General features: G+C 34.9%; 1 protein-coding gene across 4 annotated transcripts in view; it reads right to left on the bottom strand.

Annotated features, from left to right (window-relative positions):
• The window catches only part of LOC136040540 (facilitated trehalose transporter Tret1-like), a 72,124-nt gene that overhangs the window by 37,151 nt on the left and 15,990 nt on the right, over positions 1-18,983 (bottom strand). For 2 of the 4 annotated variants that reach the window (XM_065724728.1, XM_065724729.1), the window contains one exon: positions 2,071-2,163. The exons of the other annotated variants lie outside the window; for them this stretch is intronic. The gene's annotated coding sequence lies outside the window, so the exon portion shown is untranslated. The remainder of the gene's footprint in view (positions 1-2,070; positions 2,164-18,983) is intronic. 4 annotated transcript variants of the gene reach the window in all.

The raw sequence follows: 18,983 nt of genomic DNA, 5'->3' as shown, positions 1-18,983 counted from the left end.
ATATCTCTCTAAATGTCAAATTTCATTAAATCATTTGTTCATAAATTAAAAATACCTAATTTTTTATTTTTTTCCGAATTAACCGTCCCCCCACTGCCCCCCCCCCAGATGTTAGAATCAGGGAAACGACTATTCAGAATTTAATCTGGTCTGGTACCTGATTCGCCCGCCAAATTTCATCGTCCTAGCTTATCTGGAAGTGCCTAAACTAGCAAAACCAGGAAAGACAGATAGACAGAACGACAGACCGAAAGAATTTGCTGTCGCTATATGTCACTTAGGAAATACCGAGTGCCATAACATCGGTACTTGACTACAGTCAAGTCAGCTATAGTTCACAACTAGTTACTTTGACCTCTTATATTCCTTTCAAAACATCTAGATAAAATGCAGACATAACTTCAACTAATACTTAATTTGATTAATTAGACAAAAACTTAATTTGACAAAACTTAATTAGACAAAACTTAATTTGACGCAGTTAACTATAGTTCACTTTAAGATCCAAGCAATCAAAATAAACACCTGAAAATTTCCAGAAGAGGATTACCTTTAAAGCTAAAAAAGAATGATAATCATTATCTAACCCATTATTTAGAGACTGATTTAAGTAGGGAGTCCTCCTAAGTTTCCTTAAAATACATTTGAAAAAGTTAAAGGTAATATGTTTACTGATCGAAGGATAATTATTTGTAAATGTCATAAGAGTAGTCACAACAGTGAAAGGGGCTGCGTGCGCGGTAGAAGTTGCGCACGTGTCAACTTTTTTACTTGCACTCTTTTATAAGAGCTTGCACTCTTTTTTGGCTCTGATTTTCACTCTTTTTTGACGTCGGCAGTTGACAACCCTGGCTGCTATTATCTTCGTTTTCCCCTTCTTTACGATTCTATCGTTTTGTCATAATTAGCCAGTATGGTCTCAGAAACTATTTACAGGGTGACCCAAAAAGATCCGTACCCATATTTTATTTGATAAAAAATCAATTTTTTTTACAAATATCCTTTCTGCTGCAAGACGTGAAAGATGAACCTAAGGATGAGCGTTTGCAGTTATAGTTGCCCCAAAAATGTCTTGGACCAATCAGCAGGAGATGTTCTCCCTGGAGACCTATTTTGCGACAAAATCATACCCCAGTGTACAAATTCAGTTTCGAAAACTTCCATTGTCGCAATTTTCCACCAAAATCACGATTGTTAGTTGGGTTACGAAATTCAGTGAGCATGGAACGGTAGTGGACTTATTTTTGAAGCCACAAGGGGAACTTAATCAGGCAGGAAAGAGAGTGCAAGGAAAGAAAAAAACATTGCTGTAGTGAGGGACTACACTGTCCAATTAAATGTGAGAACACGCCACAGTGATTCCCTTGTCATTTCGAGTTCTCGGCTGTGTCTACGTACTGATTTCCTAGGGTTGCGTCCTACTGAGTCCCTCACTGCAGCAATATTATTCTCTTTTTCCAGCCTGAATAAGCTCCCCCTGTGGCTTTAGAACCACAACTATTTTGGAGACATTCGTCCAAAATAGGTCGCAAAATAAGTTGCGACAATTGAAAAGTTTTCGAAACTGAATTTGTACACTCTGGTATGATTTTGTCACAAAATAGGTCTCCAGGGAGAACCCCTGTTTTTGGGTCACCCTGTATTATAATTCTATTTTTATTACTTGTTTCGTATACCTTTAATCTGTGTTTCCACTTTTAAGGATCACTAACTTTAAACAATAGTTGATTTTTACAAGCTATCAATAACGTGGCGTTTTTATCTACCTCAAGCTAAGGCAGTTAACTTGAATCAATTGGCATTGTTTTTAGTCTTCTGCAATTCTTTGTTTTTGCTTCATTCTTTTTCAGTTTTGGTGAGGATGCTTTGCTGCTTGAGAGGAAAAATATTTAAAACGTATTTCATCTCTGAAATTAGTTTGCAAACATCTCCATTCTCTTCCGTTTTTTTTCTTAATTTGTAAGGCTAACCAACTAAAATTACAACAGTTTGAAAAGTATTCAAAGACTTTTCCATCGAGTTAGACAAGAGCTAGGTTAACACACTATTGCTGAAAGAATATGACGTTACCTCGGGTTTCTTCTTGACTTCAAACTGAGTTGGAAGGCGCACAGTGACCTAGTTTCCTGCAAAGTGTCAAGGGGAGTTGGAATGCTGCGGCGTCTAAAAAATATGCTTCCTTTGAAAGTTTTAATGTCACTGTACCATACTTTAATAGCGTCGTATATAAATTATGGTTGTTTAATCTGGGCTAGTAACTTTCAGTCTAATTACAGGAGAATTCAAGTGCAACAGAATAAGGCAATTAGAATTCTAGGAAATTATGGTCGTGGAAGCGCTAGCACTGTGTCTATATATAAGAAGTTTGATATTTTGGATGTTGGAAAAATCAGAGACATGCAGATTGGTATTTTAGTGTATCAGTGTCTACATAATTTAGGGCCTGATATTTTTAATGATTTTTTTAGCTTGGGTTCTTCCTATCATGATTATGACACGCAAAATTCAAATAATCTTGTTCATGAGTTTCGGAATACTTCCCGGTCGCATCAGATACATGGGACCATCCGTCTGGAATCCATTCCCACAGCAAGTTAAGGAATCAGAATGTCTGCCTCAGCTGAAACGACGCCTCAAGGCCCATCTTCTGAACAATTAGTAATGTTGAGTATCTTAGATTGAGAGAAGGGTATCTCCCTCCATTTGTTAAATTGATCATTAGTTTTTGTTTTGTTTTCTTTTTTTGTGTTTTTTTGCTTTTTTTGTAGTTTATTTATCTTACTTATTTTTCTTTTTGATGTAAGTTAAATATTTTAAAGAAATGGATCGTATTTGATGTCAGCTATGCTTACAGGCCATTGCGGCCTATTTTTTTTTAGCTGATGAATGAAAGTTTATTGTATTGTTTTTTGAATAAAATTACCTACCTACCTACCTACCTAATACCTTAAAAAAATTACTCTTCTAAATGTTCACTCCTATTGGTCTTATTGCCACTCTCCCTGTCCGTGTTTCCGTGTTCTATCCAACACAAAACCTGACACACAAAACCTTGGATAGAATACAAAACCTGACTCTGTGTGTCTATTTGTTTCCGTGTTCTATCCAACGATAAAATCCCTATACCACGCATCGATAAAAGCCTTGATCATTAACTTTTATGGCACTTGGTATCTACCGAGTGACATATAGCGATCGCAAATTATGTCGGTCGGTTTTGCTAGTTAAGGCACTTCCAAGTATGCTAGGACGATAATTTGGCAGGCATATCAGGAACCAGACCAAATTAAATTAGAAACTGTTGTTTCCATAATTCGACCATCGGGGAGGGGGCGGTTAAATCGGAAAAATTTTTAAGAATGAGGTATTTTTAACTTACGAAAGGGTTATCGGATCTTAATGAAATTTCATATTTGAAGGATATCGTGTCTCAGAACTCTTGTTTTGAATCCCAACCGGATCCGGTGACATTGGGGGGGGGGGGGGTTGGGGGGAACCTAAAATTTTGGAAAACGCTTAGAGTGAAGGGATCGGATGAAACTTGGTGGCAAAAATAAGTAGAAGTCCTAGATAAGTGATTGACATAATCGAAGCAGATCCGCTCTATTTGGGGGAGTTGGGGGTGAGGATTAATTCTGAAAAATTAGAAGAAATGAGGTATTTTTAACTTACGAAGAAGTGATCGGATCTTTATAAAATTTCATATTTAGAAGGATCTCGTGACTCAGATCTCTCATTTTAAATCCCGTCTGGATTTACCGTCATTGGCGGGAGGGGGAGCTGGAAATCTTGGAAAACACTTCAAGCGGAAAGATCATGATGAAACTTTCATGAGAATAAAGACAATTCCAAGATACGTAACTGACATAACCGGACCGGTTCCGTTCTCTTTGGTGAAGTTGGGGGGGGGGAGTAATTCGGAAAATTAGAAAAAATGAGGTATTTGTAACTTACGAATGGGTGATCAGATCTTAATGAAATTATGATACTTAGAAGGATATTGCGCTTTAGAGCTCTTATTTTAAATCCCGACCAGATCCAGTGACATTGGAAGGAGTTGGAGGGGAAACCGGAATTCTTGGAAAACGTGAAAATTGAGGTATTTTATCTTACGAATGGATGATTGGATCTTAATGAAACTTGATATATAGAAGGATCTTATGTCTCATATGCTCTATTTTCAATTGGAATTGGATCCGGGGACATAGGGGGTTGGAGTGGGAAACAAAAATCTTGTAAAACGCTTACAGTGGAGAGATCGGGATGAAACTTGGTGGGAAGAATAAGCACATGTCTTACATACGTGATTGACATAATCGGACCGAATCCACTCTCTTTGGTGGAGTGGGGGGAGGTTAATTCGGAAAAATTAGAAAAAATGTGCTATTTTTAACTTAAGAACGGGTGACCGGAACTTAATGAAATTTGGTATTTAGAAGGAACCCATGTCTCAGAGCTCTAATTTAAATCCCTACTATATCTGGTGTTACTGGGGCTAGTTGGAGGGGAAAACCAGAAATCTTGGAAAACGCTTAGAGTGGAGGAAAACTTGGTGAGTAGAATAAGAAAATGTCGTATATACGGATCCGGAATGGATCCGCTCTCTTTGGGGGAGTTAGGGGGGCCCAATGCTTTGGCAAGTTCGGTGCTTCTAGACGTGCTAGGACGATGAAAATTGGTAGGCATCTCAGGGACCTGCACAAACTGACTTGATGTCGTTTTCCCTTATTCAACCATCTGGGGCGGCTGAAGCGAGAGGAAAAATTAGAAAATGACGTATTTTTAACTTAGGAGTTGGTAATCGGATCTTAATGAATTTTGATATTTAAAAGGACCTCGTGTTTCAGAGCGGAAGAGATCGGGATGAAACTTGGTGGGAAGAACAAGCACAAGTCTTACATATGTGATTGACATAATCGTACCGAATCCGCTCTCTTTGGTGGAGTGGGGTGGGGGGGATGTTAATTCGGGGAAATTAGAAAAAATGAGGTATTTTTAACTTAAGAACGGGTGACCGGATCTTAATGAAATTGATATTTAGAAGAAACTCATGTCTCAGAGCTCAAATTTTAAACCCCGACCACATCTGGTGTTACTGGGGGGAGTTGGAGGGAAAAACCAGAAATCTAGGAAAACGCTTAGAGGGGAGAGATCGGGATGAAACATGGTGAGTAGAATAAGAAAATGTCTTATATACGCGACTGAAATAACCCGACTGGATCCGCTCTCTTTGGGGGAGTTAGGGGGGTCCAATGCTTTGGCAAGTTCGGTGCTTTTGGACGTGCTAGGACGATGAAAATTGGTAGGCGTGTCAGGGACCTGCACAAATTGACTTGATAGAGTCGTTTTCCCTGATTCGACCATCTGGGGCGGCTGAAGTGAAAGGAAAAAATTAGAAAATGAGGTAATTTTGACTTACGAGCTGGTAATCAGATCTTAATGAATTTTGATATTTAAAAGGACCTCGTGTTTCAGAGCTCTTATTTTAAATCCCGACCGGCATTAAGCCTCTGATTTTCCTTTTAAATCAATATATAGATTCTTAGAATTTTGCTAGAGCTCGTGCTATATGAAATCTTGGCTCTTGGCTCTTCCGACCTCGTCACAAGTGCCATATGAGCTCTTAGCTCTTGTTTTCCTGTTTTTCAGGAACATACTACCAACAATGGCTTATGTCTTATGTCTAAGAGTATATAAGCCGAACAGGTATGTAAGCAGGAATTCTTGTTGGGGGATCCAAATTTTGATGAGGTTTTCTAGCTCTTCCAAAACAGGCGAATCAGACGAAAACTCCTTGGAGAGAAAACAAGTTAATTTTACGAAAAAAGTATTGCAGTACCGTCTTTCATTGGGAGATTTTGGATTCAGAAACTTTATTCTTCTATAAAAAGAAGAAACTAGAGCAACTAAAAGGGAAATTAAGGGAAACTTAAAAACAGGGGGAAAGGGAAAACGAAACTAGAAAATGTTAAATTTTTTGGTCGAATTTCTAAACGAATAACACGGAAAGAAATTATTGTTCTGTTGGAGTTATTCTGCAATTGAGCTGAGAAGTTTCAATAATTTTGAAAAGATTTACCAAAAGAAAATTTTCAGAAAAAAAGAAAATAACTCAGAATAAGACTCTCAACCCTGAGTCGGATATTCGTAATTTTTCGAATTTTTAGTAAAAAAAAAAAATATGAATAAGATTGAATAAAAATATGTATACACCTACGCAAATACGTCATACGTTTTCTGTTCGCGTTTTGACAAATTACTTTTCATATTTGTTTATGTTTATTATTAAGCTTTTCTTAAGAAATAGAGCTGGCACTGTAGGCCAGGGTTGCCAACAGCGGTACAATTGTACTACTTTGGTACATTCCACCACTAAAGGTACATTCTGGTACAATCACAAATTTCCTGGTACATTTTAGAAAATGTTGTACAATGTGGTACAATAGGATCTGACTGGGCGTCAGGACCTAGCCAGCGGAGGGAATTCTAGTTTTTACTTGTTTTCTCTTCTAGAGTTTTAAGTTTCCCTTTACACATTTACTGAAATGCCTGTTGTTGGCCTCTTGCGGTCATAATAGAGCGTGAAATAGCACAGCCATCTGTACGGTATATACAAAATAGGTGAGCAGCTATTTAGAGGAGTGGTACCAAAATGGTCTCTGCAGGGGAAAAAACGTCTCCCGCATATCTTTGAAAGAAGATATGTGATACTTTGTTCTCTTTATTGTAATATAATTTTCTGATCGTCCACATGTTTTGCGTAGCAAAAAAAAATTTCGTCTTGCCCATAGCACAACACGCAAAAAAATAGATATGGTACGATTTTTTGATCAGTGGTATAATTTTAGGACGTAATGTGGTACTTTTTGTTCCGAAGCGTTGGCAATACTGCTGTAGGCACATTTGCAAAGGCGTATTGTTTAGTACTATTTATTTAATTCTGTCTATATATATATATATATATATATATATATATATATATATATATATATATATATATATATATATATATATATATATATATATATATATATATATTCTAGTTCTATCTATTAAGTGGAGGTAGTACATCAGGTATAAATACACCACATTTTATATTCTATTTATATCTGTTCTGGTTCAATCTATATCTATCAAGTGGAGATGGTATTGCTGGTATATTTGACGAAGTGTATGATTTAATTTTATCTAATAAAAAGTAGTTAGTCTCTGAATTTTGAAAGGATTAATTTCTTTACCTATATATTATGATCGTTGGATTGGTGTGATCCGACCATCATAAATCTTTCCGAGCTTTTATTTATAACTGTCGGGAAGGTTAGGTCAACTTTTTTATTAGACTAAGTCCTTTAACAAAGTTCTACAATAGTCGATCCAATGTGATCATCCGTCGAGAAAAAAAAGAAAAATAAAAGGCATCAAACAATGGTTGCGTACGAAAAGGAGTCAAGGATGTTTTTTTTTTCTTAAGGTAATATTGAGCTAATGAACAAAAGAGACCATGTCACAACAAAGAGAATTTGTGTCACAGAACAAAGGTTTTACCCTAAAAGGGCCAGCATCTTATCGAACGGACATTTGGTACAGATTAATCATAAGTTGAAACTACTGAAAAGACGTGCAAAGAGCCTCTCACTTTCAGAAGACAAACTGTTGTGCGGTAGTGAAAAGCCCATACAATAAGAGTATTAATACAATAAGAAAGCTCATACAATAAGAGTAATTAATAGCAGTAAGAGTATCATATTTATTTCCTTTTAGAGTTCCATAAAAATTCAAAAACTGATTCCTCAGATGCAATATTCGGTTTGTTCGGCCGATTGTCGGTAGGTTCGGCCACTCATTCGGTTTGCTCAAAAAATTGTTACAAATTCTTTGGCTTCTTAGAAGTTATTTTTGCCTATTTATTTATTTTTCTTATATATTTATTATCATTTTATTGGAGTCTATTTAATTTGCTTAATTAATTTAGTCTATTCAATCTACTCAGTTTTGTTTTCTATAGCTTTTAGTTTATTCATATTTTCTTTTCTTCTCCTTTTCGCTCTTCACTCTTTAAGTAAGTGATTATTTAATCTTTTCTTCTCTGAGTAAGTGACTCTTGTGTCTTCCCCTTCTTTACATGCTAATGAGCCTTTGGGGGAATAATAAAATGTAATATTGTATGTTTATTTCATGATGAACAAATCTTATCTTATCTTTATCTTATCTCGGGACTTTTAAATATACGTCATACCTTCTTACTCAAGGTTTAGGACGATCACGACAACCATAAATACAATTATAGCACACTACAAGTAGTGTAGATGTATTAATGTTAAGTTGTATGTCTATTATGACAAATTTGTGTATTCTGTATTATTCTCCCTTTTGTGCAAAAATCCCTACAATTTAATGTAAAAACAGTTTGAAACTTCACAGGCTTGGTGTATTTAAAGAAAAAAGATTTTACGAGACACCCTCTTGAGCTGTTTCAAAATTATGGTGTTTCTTAGAACCAAGCCTTTTTGCAATCAATAAGTAGAGATTATGCAGCTCTTGATCAAACAGAAGGACGAGAAAATTGCTTTTTTAAGATCCATGTCCAAGCAGACTCCCATATATCGATGCTTATCTCCACCAAGGAATGTCTTGGTTAGCAGATTTGAACAATAACAGGGCTCTTGACTTTATTCCAGGGAAGAAAAAACGAAAATCAAGTATGCAACAAAAATACGTTTTATCGAAGTAGAAATCAAAGAACAATATTACGAATGGACAAATAATTATTATTAGAAATAGCTCTAGATAAACTGGCGATAATCAAAAGTTAAGGATTAAAATTAGGATACTCAGAAGTTAAATGTACTTTTGTAACTAGGTAAATTTAATCGGAAAAATAATGTCATCTATACCAAAATATTTTTTGCGCAAAGCTTTTTGATTGTATTATTTGTTTTTAATGTTTTATAATCGTTGATCAAATCAGTGTGGATAAAGTTTTATAGAAAGTTATTTGCAATTTTCATATGTGTTCTGTGTGTAGAAGAAGAGCAGAACTAAATTGAGATTTCTTAAAAGAATTTCAAATGAAAAAAATTGTCTTTTGAATTTCTGTATTCATTATACTGTGAGAGTTTTTCTTGTATATAAATCAACCATTTTTACAAGATCTGCCAAAAATATTTGGTTTTTATTTCTGCTAAGAAATGTCTAGGCCTGCAGATAGATATCAAAACTTGCGTAGTTATAATCATCAATTTTCTTTAAATGGCTTACGAGAGTGACTAAATGAATGAACATTAATTATGAAGGAAACCAAATGATTTTTCCTTTAAAACACTCTTAAGGTCAAGGTCAAAAGGATATTGCTGAACTTCTATTTTAGTCTTTTTTCAACTTTTTCCTTTGTGTCCCTTTTCTTCTCATATATAGGCTACTGTACTAAGCAGTCATGTACAAAATTATTGCCATAATTTACCCGTCATATAAAATAAAACTTGACATATTTTTGGAACTAATAAAGATGGGAGTATAAAGTTCAAAATAGGGATGAAACCTTTTAATCGACAATGAACAGATATAAAATTTTTAACTGGATATTTCGAACACATATACAGTGTTCATCGAAGTTTTTACTGCTGATGATGAACACTGTATATGTGTCCGAAATATTCAGTTAAAAATTTTATATCAGTTCACTGTCGATTAAAAGGTTTCATCCCTATTTTGAAATGTTATACTTTCGTCATGGAAAGGCAGTGTGGTCTTCGAAGTTATCTAATAAAGATGGGGGAAAATGCTAGACTTTCGTGCGAACCAATTGTCTTTAAGGCGGAAGGCATTGTTTTATTTTGGAAAACTTTATTTTTTCATTATTTATATATGCACTAATTGTTAAACTTCTTGTTTACTAGCCAGGCATTGCTACGTTTATAAGGCCTATGGACATTTTTTACCTCATACTAATTATTCATATATTTTTTTCCCTTTTAGTTTTTTAAGATTATCAATTATCACCACTTACATGGCGTACAAAGTAGTGTATACGCAATAAGATTGAGAAGTTACACAAAATCAAGCCTCATTTAAAAATAGTGTTGAATGAAAGTGTATAGTAGACTATATTATAATTTTAACGTTTAACAGAAATACATAGATTTAAGCAAGGTTAGTAGTACCCACTAAAAGTATTCGGTAAAAAATGTTCCATGTAATCAAACAGTTCGTGGTAACGAACTGCAGCAAGGAGCGACCCGGCTCAACAGTAAACGAAACTCTAAAAAACGGAATTTTAATGCTAAAATGTACATCAAAAGAATCAAATTTTCATGCTGATTTTAAATATATAAGTTTCATCAAATTTAGTCTTTGTCATCAAAAGTTACGAGCCTGAGAAAATTTGCCTCATTTTAGAAAATAGGGGGAAACACCCCCGAAAATAGGGGGAAACACCCGAAAATCACACCATAGCATTCGGCGTATTAGAGAACCATGTAGTAAAATTTTCAAGCTCCTATCTAAAAAAATGTGGAATTTCGTATTTTTTTTGCCAGAAGACAAATCATGGGTGCGTGTTTATTTGTTTGTTTGTTGTTTTTTTTTCTTTTCCCCAGGGGTCATCGTATCGACCAAGTGGTCCTAGAATGTCGCAAAAGGGCTCATTCTAACGGAAATGAAAAGTTCTAGTGCCCTTTTTAAGTGACCAAAAAAATTGGAGGGCTCCCACGCTCATTTTTTCTCCAAAGTCAACAGATCAAAATTTTGAGATAGCCATTTTGTTCTGCATAGTCAAAATCCATAATAACTATGTCTTTGGGAATGACTTACTCCCCCACAGTCCTTGGGGGAGGGGCTGCAAGTTACAAACTTCGACCAGTGTTTACATATAATAATGGTTATTGGGAAGTGTACAGTCGGTTTCAGGGGATTTTGGTTTTGGTTTTGGGGGTGGGGTTGAGGGGAGGGGGCTATGTGGGAGATGTGTCCCCTCCGCAATCCCTCCGCAATAAATGGGTTGTCCCCTCCGCAATCCCTCGCTCTTTACGCTAAAGTTTGACTCTTTGCCACAATTCTGCTTTTTAATACAATTAAAAGCTTTAGCGTAAAGAGCGAGGGATTGCGGAGGGGACAACCCATTTCATATACGGAGTAATTTCTGTTCGTTTTAAGTTTTAATGTCGCTCCTCACTTTCAGTTAAAAAAACTAGTTTTTTTTATGTAATTTTGAAAAAAGGGGTTAACCTACTCCTCCACAAGGAATTTTCAGATCCCAGCATCAATTAAACCAGTAACTTACAATGTCAGAAAATTATGTCTCTTTTCAAGGAATAGAAATTTTCGCAGATTTGTAAGTATATTAAGAGCTAAATAAGATAAAAAAAAATGGATTAGACCGGGTAATCCAATGGAATCAGCTATGGAAGTCAGGTTAACCTTGACGAAAGAAGAGCAGGAGGACAAAATACCCGGAGCTTTAACCTAAGGGAGTCCTGGTACAAAATTTATTTTTAGCAAAAACTTATGTTAAAAGTTGCTGTTTTTTTTTCTGCTGTACCTATAGTTGACATGTTTTTATTTTGAGCTTTTTCATTACTTTTTTTCTGTGAAATAGAAACATTTATTAGAAATTTTCAAAAATATTGTTTAGACGAAAACAGCCAAGCTCAACAGATGTAATCCTTGTAAAAGGGCCGAAAGCAGAAAAAGCGAAATAAGTGGATTTGAAAATCAGAGCAATTTTATTTTGCTTGGCAACTGAAACGCATTGCAGATACACAAATATCAATTCCCTATGTTGAAACTGAAGTCTAAAGTTCTACTGCTTCGTAAAGAAAAATACCATTTTCGTTTATGGATGCTGGTGAAAACTTCTCATCATGAATGCTCCACAATACTTCAAAGTTCCTAAGTTTTGCCAGCAAGTGGAAGTGAATTAAAAGTCTCAAATTTATGGCATAAAAGGTAAGAGTTTGAACTTGATTTAGATGAAGCTAAGGACTGTCAACACTGATTTCTGTATTGACTTCAATATTGAAAACAATAGTTTTCTTCATGAGAAAATGTTCTTACTGTGAGTATACTCGGTGCTATATAGGTTTATGTTGTGATATGTGTGTTGACTTAAAGGCATATGGACGCTAATAAAACAGCATCAATGTGTATTAACATTATTTGTATCGTCAAAAACCCTACATTTATGAAAGAATTGAAACTCTTATGCCGGATCCATGTTGGTTTTTCGTCTCGTTCACATTGGTGGAAAATCCACTTAATTTACTTTACATAAATTATACTTTCACTTAACTCACCTAACTTAGGCAACTTAGGAATTTGAACATATTTCAACTTTAAGCAGCAAAATGTAGCAGTAAAAATGGTATTTGAGCTCGCCATAGCTATCCAAATTTTCCTAGAAATCGCTTTTGCTTTGAATTTTACGCTTTATATTCCTCCCAAAAATTATATGTCTTCTACCAGGCCTGACTCCTGGCCAGTCCTGCCCCAATTGACTTTCCAAATACATGCAATAATGTTACTTACAAACGGGTGACCATGCCGCGGCTGCCGCGTGCACCCGTCCTAGTTTGATTACTTGGGTAATCCGCTTTTTGACGCACTCAATGAAGTTCCTTATGTTTCATGTTCTAGTTGCCAGCGAAGAAATGTCATAATTAATGCATCAATGCCCACAAAATACGGATAAATCTTATTTATATATTAAAATTCGTTGAAACAATATTTTTTTATTGCCTACACAAACATTCAGTCAAATTATTTTAGTATGTTTTAATACGCTAAACGTAATACAGCACATTAGCACTTTATTAGATCTTGTTCATAATATTTTAGTGTTTTTCAAGTTCTATTTGGCTATGTTCTCGCAGCAAACAATAATCGTTTGACGTGTGGTAACTTTGATCGAGACTTGGTAGTTTGACTCTTTGCCACAATTCTACTTTTTAAAACAACTAAAAACTTTAGCGTAAAGAGCGTGGGACTTCGGAGGGGACAACCCATTTCATATACGGAGTAATTTCTGTTCGTTTTAAGTTTTAATGTCGCTCCTTACTTTCAGTTAAAAAAACTAGTTTTTTTTATTTAATTTCTGAACGTTTTTGAATTAATGCATGTTTGATTTTGGCTCTCCGCACATAAATTATTGAAATGAAATTAGTATATTAATTTTTTTTTGGCTAAAAGGCTTTCTCTTAGTTTTGATCAGACGATTTTGAGAAATAAGGGGTGGGGAAGGAGGCCTAGCTGCCCTCCAATTTTTCGGTTACTTAAAAAGGCTACTAGAACTTTTAATATTCAACGAACGTTTTTATTAGTAAAAAATATACGTAACTTAAGAATTAACTTACGTAACAAACTTTTATATTATTATATTTTTATTATGTGTACGAGGGGGTTTGTACCCTCGTTAATACCTCGCTCTTTACACTAAATCGTAAGTTTTGTTCCAATTCTTTAAGAATGACCCCTGAATCAAATAGGCCGTAGAATAAATAGTTGAAATCACTAAAAATATTTTAGCATAAAGAGCGAGGTATTTATCTCCTCCTAAATATCTCGCTCTTTATGCTAAAGTATTTTTAGAACCCTTCATATGCGTAATAATCTCTGTTTGTTTTAAATTTCAATGCTATTCCTTACTTTCATTTGAAAAAACGTTTTCATGTTTATTTTTTCATTGTTTTTTTTTATAGTAATACTAGAAAATCCTGCGCCCTTTTCATTGAATTGTTTTCCCCCATGGCATATTTCTCCAAGGAAAGATCCTCCCACATAGCCCCCTCCCTCAACCCTACCCCCAAAACCAAAAAAATCCCCCTGAAAACGTCTGTACACTTCCCAATAGCCATTATTATATGTAAACACTGGTTGAAGTTTGTAACTTGCAACCCCTCCCCCAGGGACTGTCATCCCCAAAAACATAGTTATTAAGATTTTCGACTATGCCAAACAAAATGGCTATCTCAAAATTTGGTCCATTGACTTTGGGGAAAAAATGAGCGTGGGAGGGGGCCTAGATGCCCTCCAATTTTTTTGGTCACTTAAAAAGGGCACTAGAACTTTTCATTTCCGTTAGAATGAGCCCTCTTGCGACATTCTAGGACCACTTGGTCGATACGATGACCCCTGGGGAAAAAAAAACAAAAAAACAAACAAATAAACACGCACCCGTGATTTGTCTTCTGGCAAAAAATGCAAAATTCCACATTTTTGTAGATAGGAGCTTGAAACTTCTGCAGTAGGGTTCTCTGATACGCTGAATCTGATGGTGTCATTTTCGTTAAGATCTTACGACTTTTAGGGGGTGTTTCCCCCCTATTTTCCTAAATAAGGCAAATTTTCTCAGGTTTCTCAAGACTAAACTTGATGAAACTTATATATTTAAAATCAGCATTAAAATGCGATTCTTTTGATGTAGCTATTTATATCAAAATTCAATTTTTTAGAGTTTTGGTTACTATTGAGCCGGATCGCTCCTTACTACAGTTCGTTACCACGAACTGTTTGACAATGGAATTTCGTTCGCTCTCAAGTTTCCCAAAAAAGATAAAACGTGTTAGGTGGAATGGGTTGTTGTTAGGAAAAGCTGTTCCGACCAGGAACCGCGCAAGTGCAGAAATTTTTTTCTCTTTCTTTCTTTTCTTTTCTAGCAAGCGAAAGCCTAAGGAGGGTTAAGTGTTTCGTTGTATTTTTTTCTTTTTTCTTTGAATAGGTCCTGTAAATAAGTAAGTAAGTATGAGCTCTTCAATTTACTACTAGTTCTTAATTTTGTGATTGAAATGGCTCAGTAAAGCTAAAAGGTAGTCAATTGCTCTAATGCTAGTACTAGATAACTTCGAAGACCACACTGCCTTTCCATGACGAAAGTAAAACAGTTCAAAATAGGGATGAAACCTTTTAATTGACAGTGAACAGATTTAAAATTTCTGTAACTGGATATTTCGAACACATATACAGTGTTCATCATCAGCAGTAAAACTCCGCATGGATGCTTTTGGTTCCTAATTATGCTATGTTCCGCATAATTATGCTACATCTGGCAACACTGACAAGAATGAACAAACGAATCGTATTCTTTTATATTGGTTTTAAAGGTGAATTTCACAAACAGGTGTTTGGTTTACCTATGAAGGCATCCTATTTCCTTTTTTGGCAAATCTTTTCGTGGACTCTATTTAAACCGCCACTTCTAGACTCTCTTTTACTGCTGATGATGAACACTGTATATGTGTTCGAAATATCCAGTTAAAATTTTTTATATCTGTTCACTGTCAATTAAAAGGTTTCATTCCTATTTTGAACTGTTTTACTTTTGCTAACATTAGATGTGCTCATATACTGTGCTCATTAGCTAAATGTAATCCAATATGCAAAACAACATGACTGGCATGCCCTATACAATTCTATACATATGGTTTTTCTTCAATTTTTTCAATACTTAAAAAAAGAATGAACTGAGACAAATGTTCACGGAGTTATAAGGTAATTATTTATTAGCCATAGAAGGAAAGGATTCTTGCAAGACATGTTCCATATTATTCGCCTATTTCTTTGGATTTTCCTCCTCCCCCTGAAAGACTCCTGCTTATGAGCTACGAACCTGCTCTTAGGTCTTGTGTATTCGAATTCAAGAGAGAACACGAATAATTTTTAAAATACTTTTTCAAATACTTTTTGGATTCCACTCGTTTAAAAAGTTTTAAACATTCTAACCTTGAAAAATGTTAATTAAATTGGAAAAGGCGAGACTTACAAGTTTGTAAATGGTTAAGGTTTTGTTATCTTAAATAATTACTCAATGGAAAATTTCAATCATGGGGTATCATCCAGAGTCATTATGGCAACCAACAGAAAAAGAGGTAGGATATCAATGATTTATTTTTGCGGGTGGTTGGAGGAGAAGTACCCTTATGAAAATATATGAACATTTAAGAATTTTTTAAAGAAAATTTTGGTGCTAATTTCCTTCGATGTTTTATGCATTAAAGAAAAATCAAGTTTTTTCAACTCAACATAAAGAACAAAATTAAAATTTGAAACGAAGAGAAGATTATTCTAAATATGGAGGGGGTTACCTCTTCCTCAACCCTCGTTCTTTTTGGCTAAAATCTTAAAGCTATTTAAAAATACTTGGCGTTTGAAATCCACAACCCTTGTGTTTCAGCAGTCTTTCATAAATATTCAGGACAAAAAGTCAAACTTTCGCGTAGAGAGTGAGGGTTGAGGAAGGGGGAACCCCCCTCATATACGGAATCAGTTCTGTTCGTCTTAAGTTTTGTTGTTGCTCTTAACTTTTAGTCGGAAAAACTTATTTTTATTTAATTTTTGACGATTTTTCTAATCACTCCAGCCGGACCCCCCCCCCCTCTCCGTGTAATTTTTTTCCTAGAAAATTCCCTTGGAAAATTTCCTCCCCACCGACAATTCTCTACTTAGAAAATCCCCCCTCCCTCCAGTAAATTAAACAAAAAACTGTCCGCATATTTCCCAATAACAAATATTAAATGTGAACGTTGGGCAAATTGGGTAGCTAAGAGACCTTTCCCCAGGGACTACGGAGTGCCATATTATCACCAAAAGCACAGTCATTGGACGTTTCGACTATACTGAATTAGATAGCTATCTTAAAATTTTGATTGGATTTCATAGGGGAAAAATGGGCGTGGGAGGGAGCCAGATATCCTCTAATCCTTTTGGTCACTTAGAAAGGGTAGTAGAACTTTTGATTTCCGTTCGAGTGAGCTATCTCCCGATCTTCTAGGGCCATTGTTTTCATACAATAACCCCTGGGAAGAATCTAAAAGAATAACAATAAATATTTACCCGTGATCTTTCTCCTGGCCAATATATATATATATATATATATATATATATATATATATATATATATATATATATATATATATATATATATATATATATATATACACATATATATATACATATAAATAAGATTCGTCATTGTTGTACATACGAGCTTTAAACCCCCTACAGTAGTGTGGTCTGATATGCCGAATTTGATGGTTTGATTTTTGTTAAGATCACTTGACTATTTGGGGGTGTTCTCATCCTTTTTTGAAAATCAGGCAAATTTTTCCAGTCTTGTAGTTTTGATGGGTAATATTATTGAAATCAGTATATAAAAAAAAAACAATTTTTTTTATGTATCTGTTGTTATGAAAAATCATTTTTAGAGTTTTTATTAGGCCGAGTTCTTTACCGTGATTTATTCGATAGGACTTTCGATAGTAACATTTTTCAAAATATTTAAAGCAGTTTCATGAAGGAGGGCCGTATTTTGGCTGGTCAGATTTCAAAATAACAGAGAACAGAACTTACCTGAATGTTAGGTACTATTCTAGAAAGGTGTCATAAAAGTTACCCCCATTCCCAAACCATAGCACTCGTGTCCACTGTGTATATTTTACTTTATGAGTTATTTATTTAATTTGATAGTAATCGGCAAGGCAGTCCTCCCCCGTCAAATCAGTACCCAAATAAATCTTAACTAAAGATTTGATCCAGAAATAAATTACCGTTATTGATAGTCAGTTTTCGTTATTATTTTTGATTTAAGACGGCAAATCACATGAAATTGTAAACAATTTGCCTTGATATTAGGCCAGAATGGAAATTAGCCCTTTCATATATTATAAGCATTATAGGGGCTAAATTTGTTGTTATCTGCCATGTTGTGTGAAAGATTATCACGCATAATTAATGATCATTAAGGGTAAGTTCTGGAAACATACCTAGTAATTAAAATAAGAGCAATAAAATAAACAAATAAATGCGTCAACATCCCGGTTAAAATTGATTCGCCTGACGGAAAAATTTAATCCTAAATCTGTTATTGGTGCAATCAAGAAAAAATAATGATTGGATTTGCGTTCATGCCGTTACAGCCAACTTCCAAGGATTCCAATAAGAATTCCGATTGGAAAAGTCTAGTTCTTTGAATTCCGAATTCTTCATTAGTATCTTTATCCTTCAGTCGGAAAGACTCATTTTATTTTTCGTTTAAATTAAATTTAAAAAAATTTATTTAACTGCAAGTAAGGAGCGACATTAAAACTTAAAACGAACAAAAATCATTCCGTATATGAAAGAGGTTGTCCCCTCCGCAACGTCCCGCTCTTTACACTAAATTTTGACTCTTTGTCGTAACTCCACTTTTTTTTAAATAAAAAAAAACTTTAGCGTAAAGAGCGAGGCGTTGTGGAGGGGACAACCTCTTTCATATACGGAATGATATCTGTTCGTTTAAAGTTTTAATGTCGCTCCTTACTTGCAGTTCAAAAAACTTGTTTTTTATTTAATTTCTGAACGTTTTTGAATTACCGCATTTTTTTTTTATTTTGGCTCACTGCACATGAATAATCAAAACGAAATTTGCATTTTATTTTTTTGCTAACTGGCTTTCGCATAGTTTTGATCGGACGGTTTTGATTAAAAAAAGGTGAGGAGGAGACCTAGTTGCCCTCCAAATTCGGTTACTTAAAAATGCAACTAGATTTCTTTGTTTTTTGTACGAAAGTTTTTGTTAGTAATTAACATACATGCCTTACGAATTAACTTACGTAACGAACTACTATATTTGTGAATTTCTATTACGTATATGAGGGGGTTTACCCCCTCGTCAATACCTCGCTCTTTAAACTAAAACTTGAATTTTATAAAGCTTGAAATCTTTAAGAATGACCCCTGAATCACAAAGGCCGTACAGCAAATAGTTGAAATTACTAAGAATACTTTAGCGTAAAGAGCAAGGTATTGCGGTGGAGACGACCCCCCTTGTATACAGAATATTTTATGTTCGTTTTAATGCTACGCATTACTTCCCGGTGAAAAAATATTTTTTATTTTCTAATTTTCTTTTTTTATAAACCTAGAAAATCCTGCGTCTCCTTCATGGAAATTATCTTCCCTCATGATAAATTCCATGGAAAGATCCTCCCACTTAACCCCATCCCCACCGACCCACC

This window comes from Artemia franciscana, chromosome 21 (genome assembly GCF_032884065.1).
Source record: "Artemia franciscana chromosome 21, ASM3288406v1, whole genome shotgun sequence".
Lineage (NCBI taxonomy): Eukaryota > Metazoa > Arthropoda > Branchiopoda > Anostraca > Artemiidae > Artemia > Artemia franciscana.
Note: the sequence above shows the minus strand (reverse complement) of the source record. Positions and strands in the feature narration are given on the sequence as shown.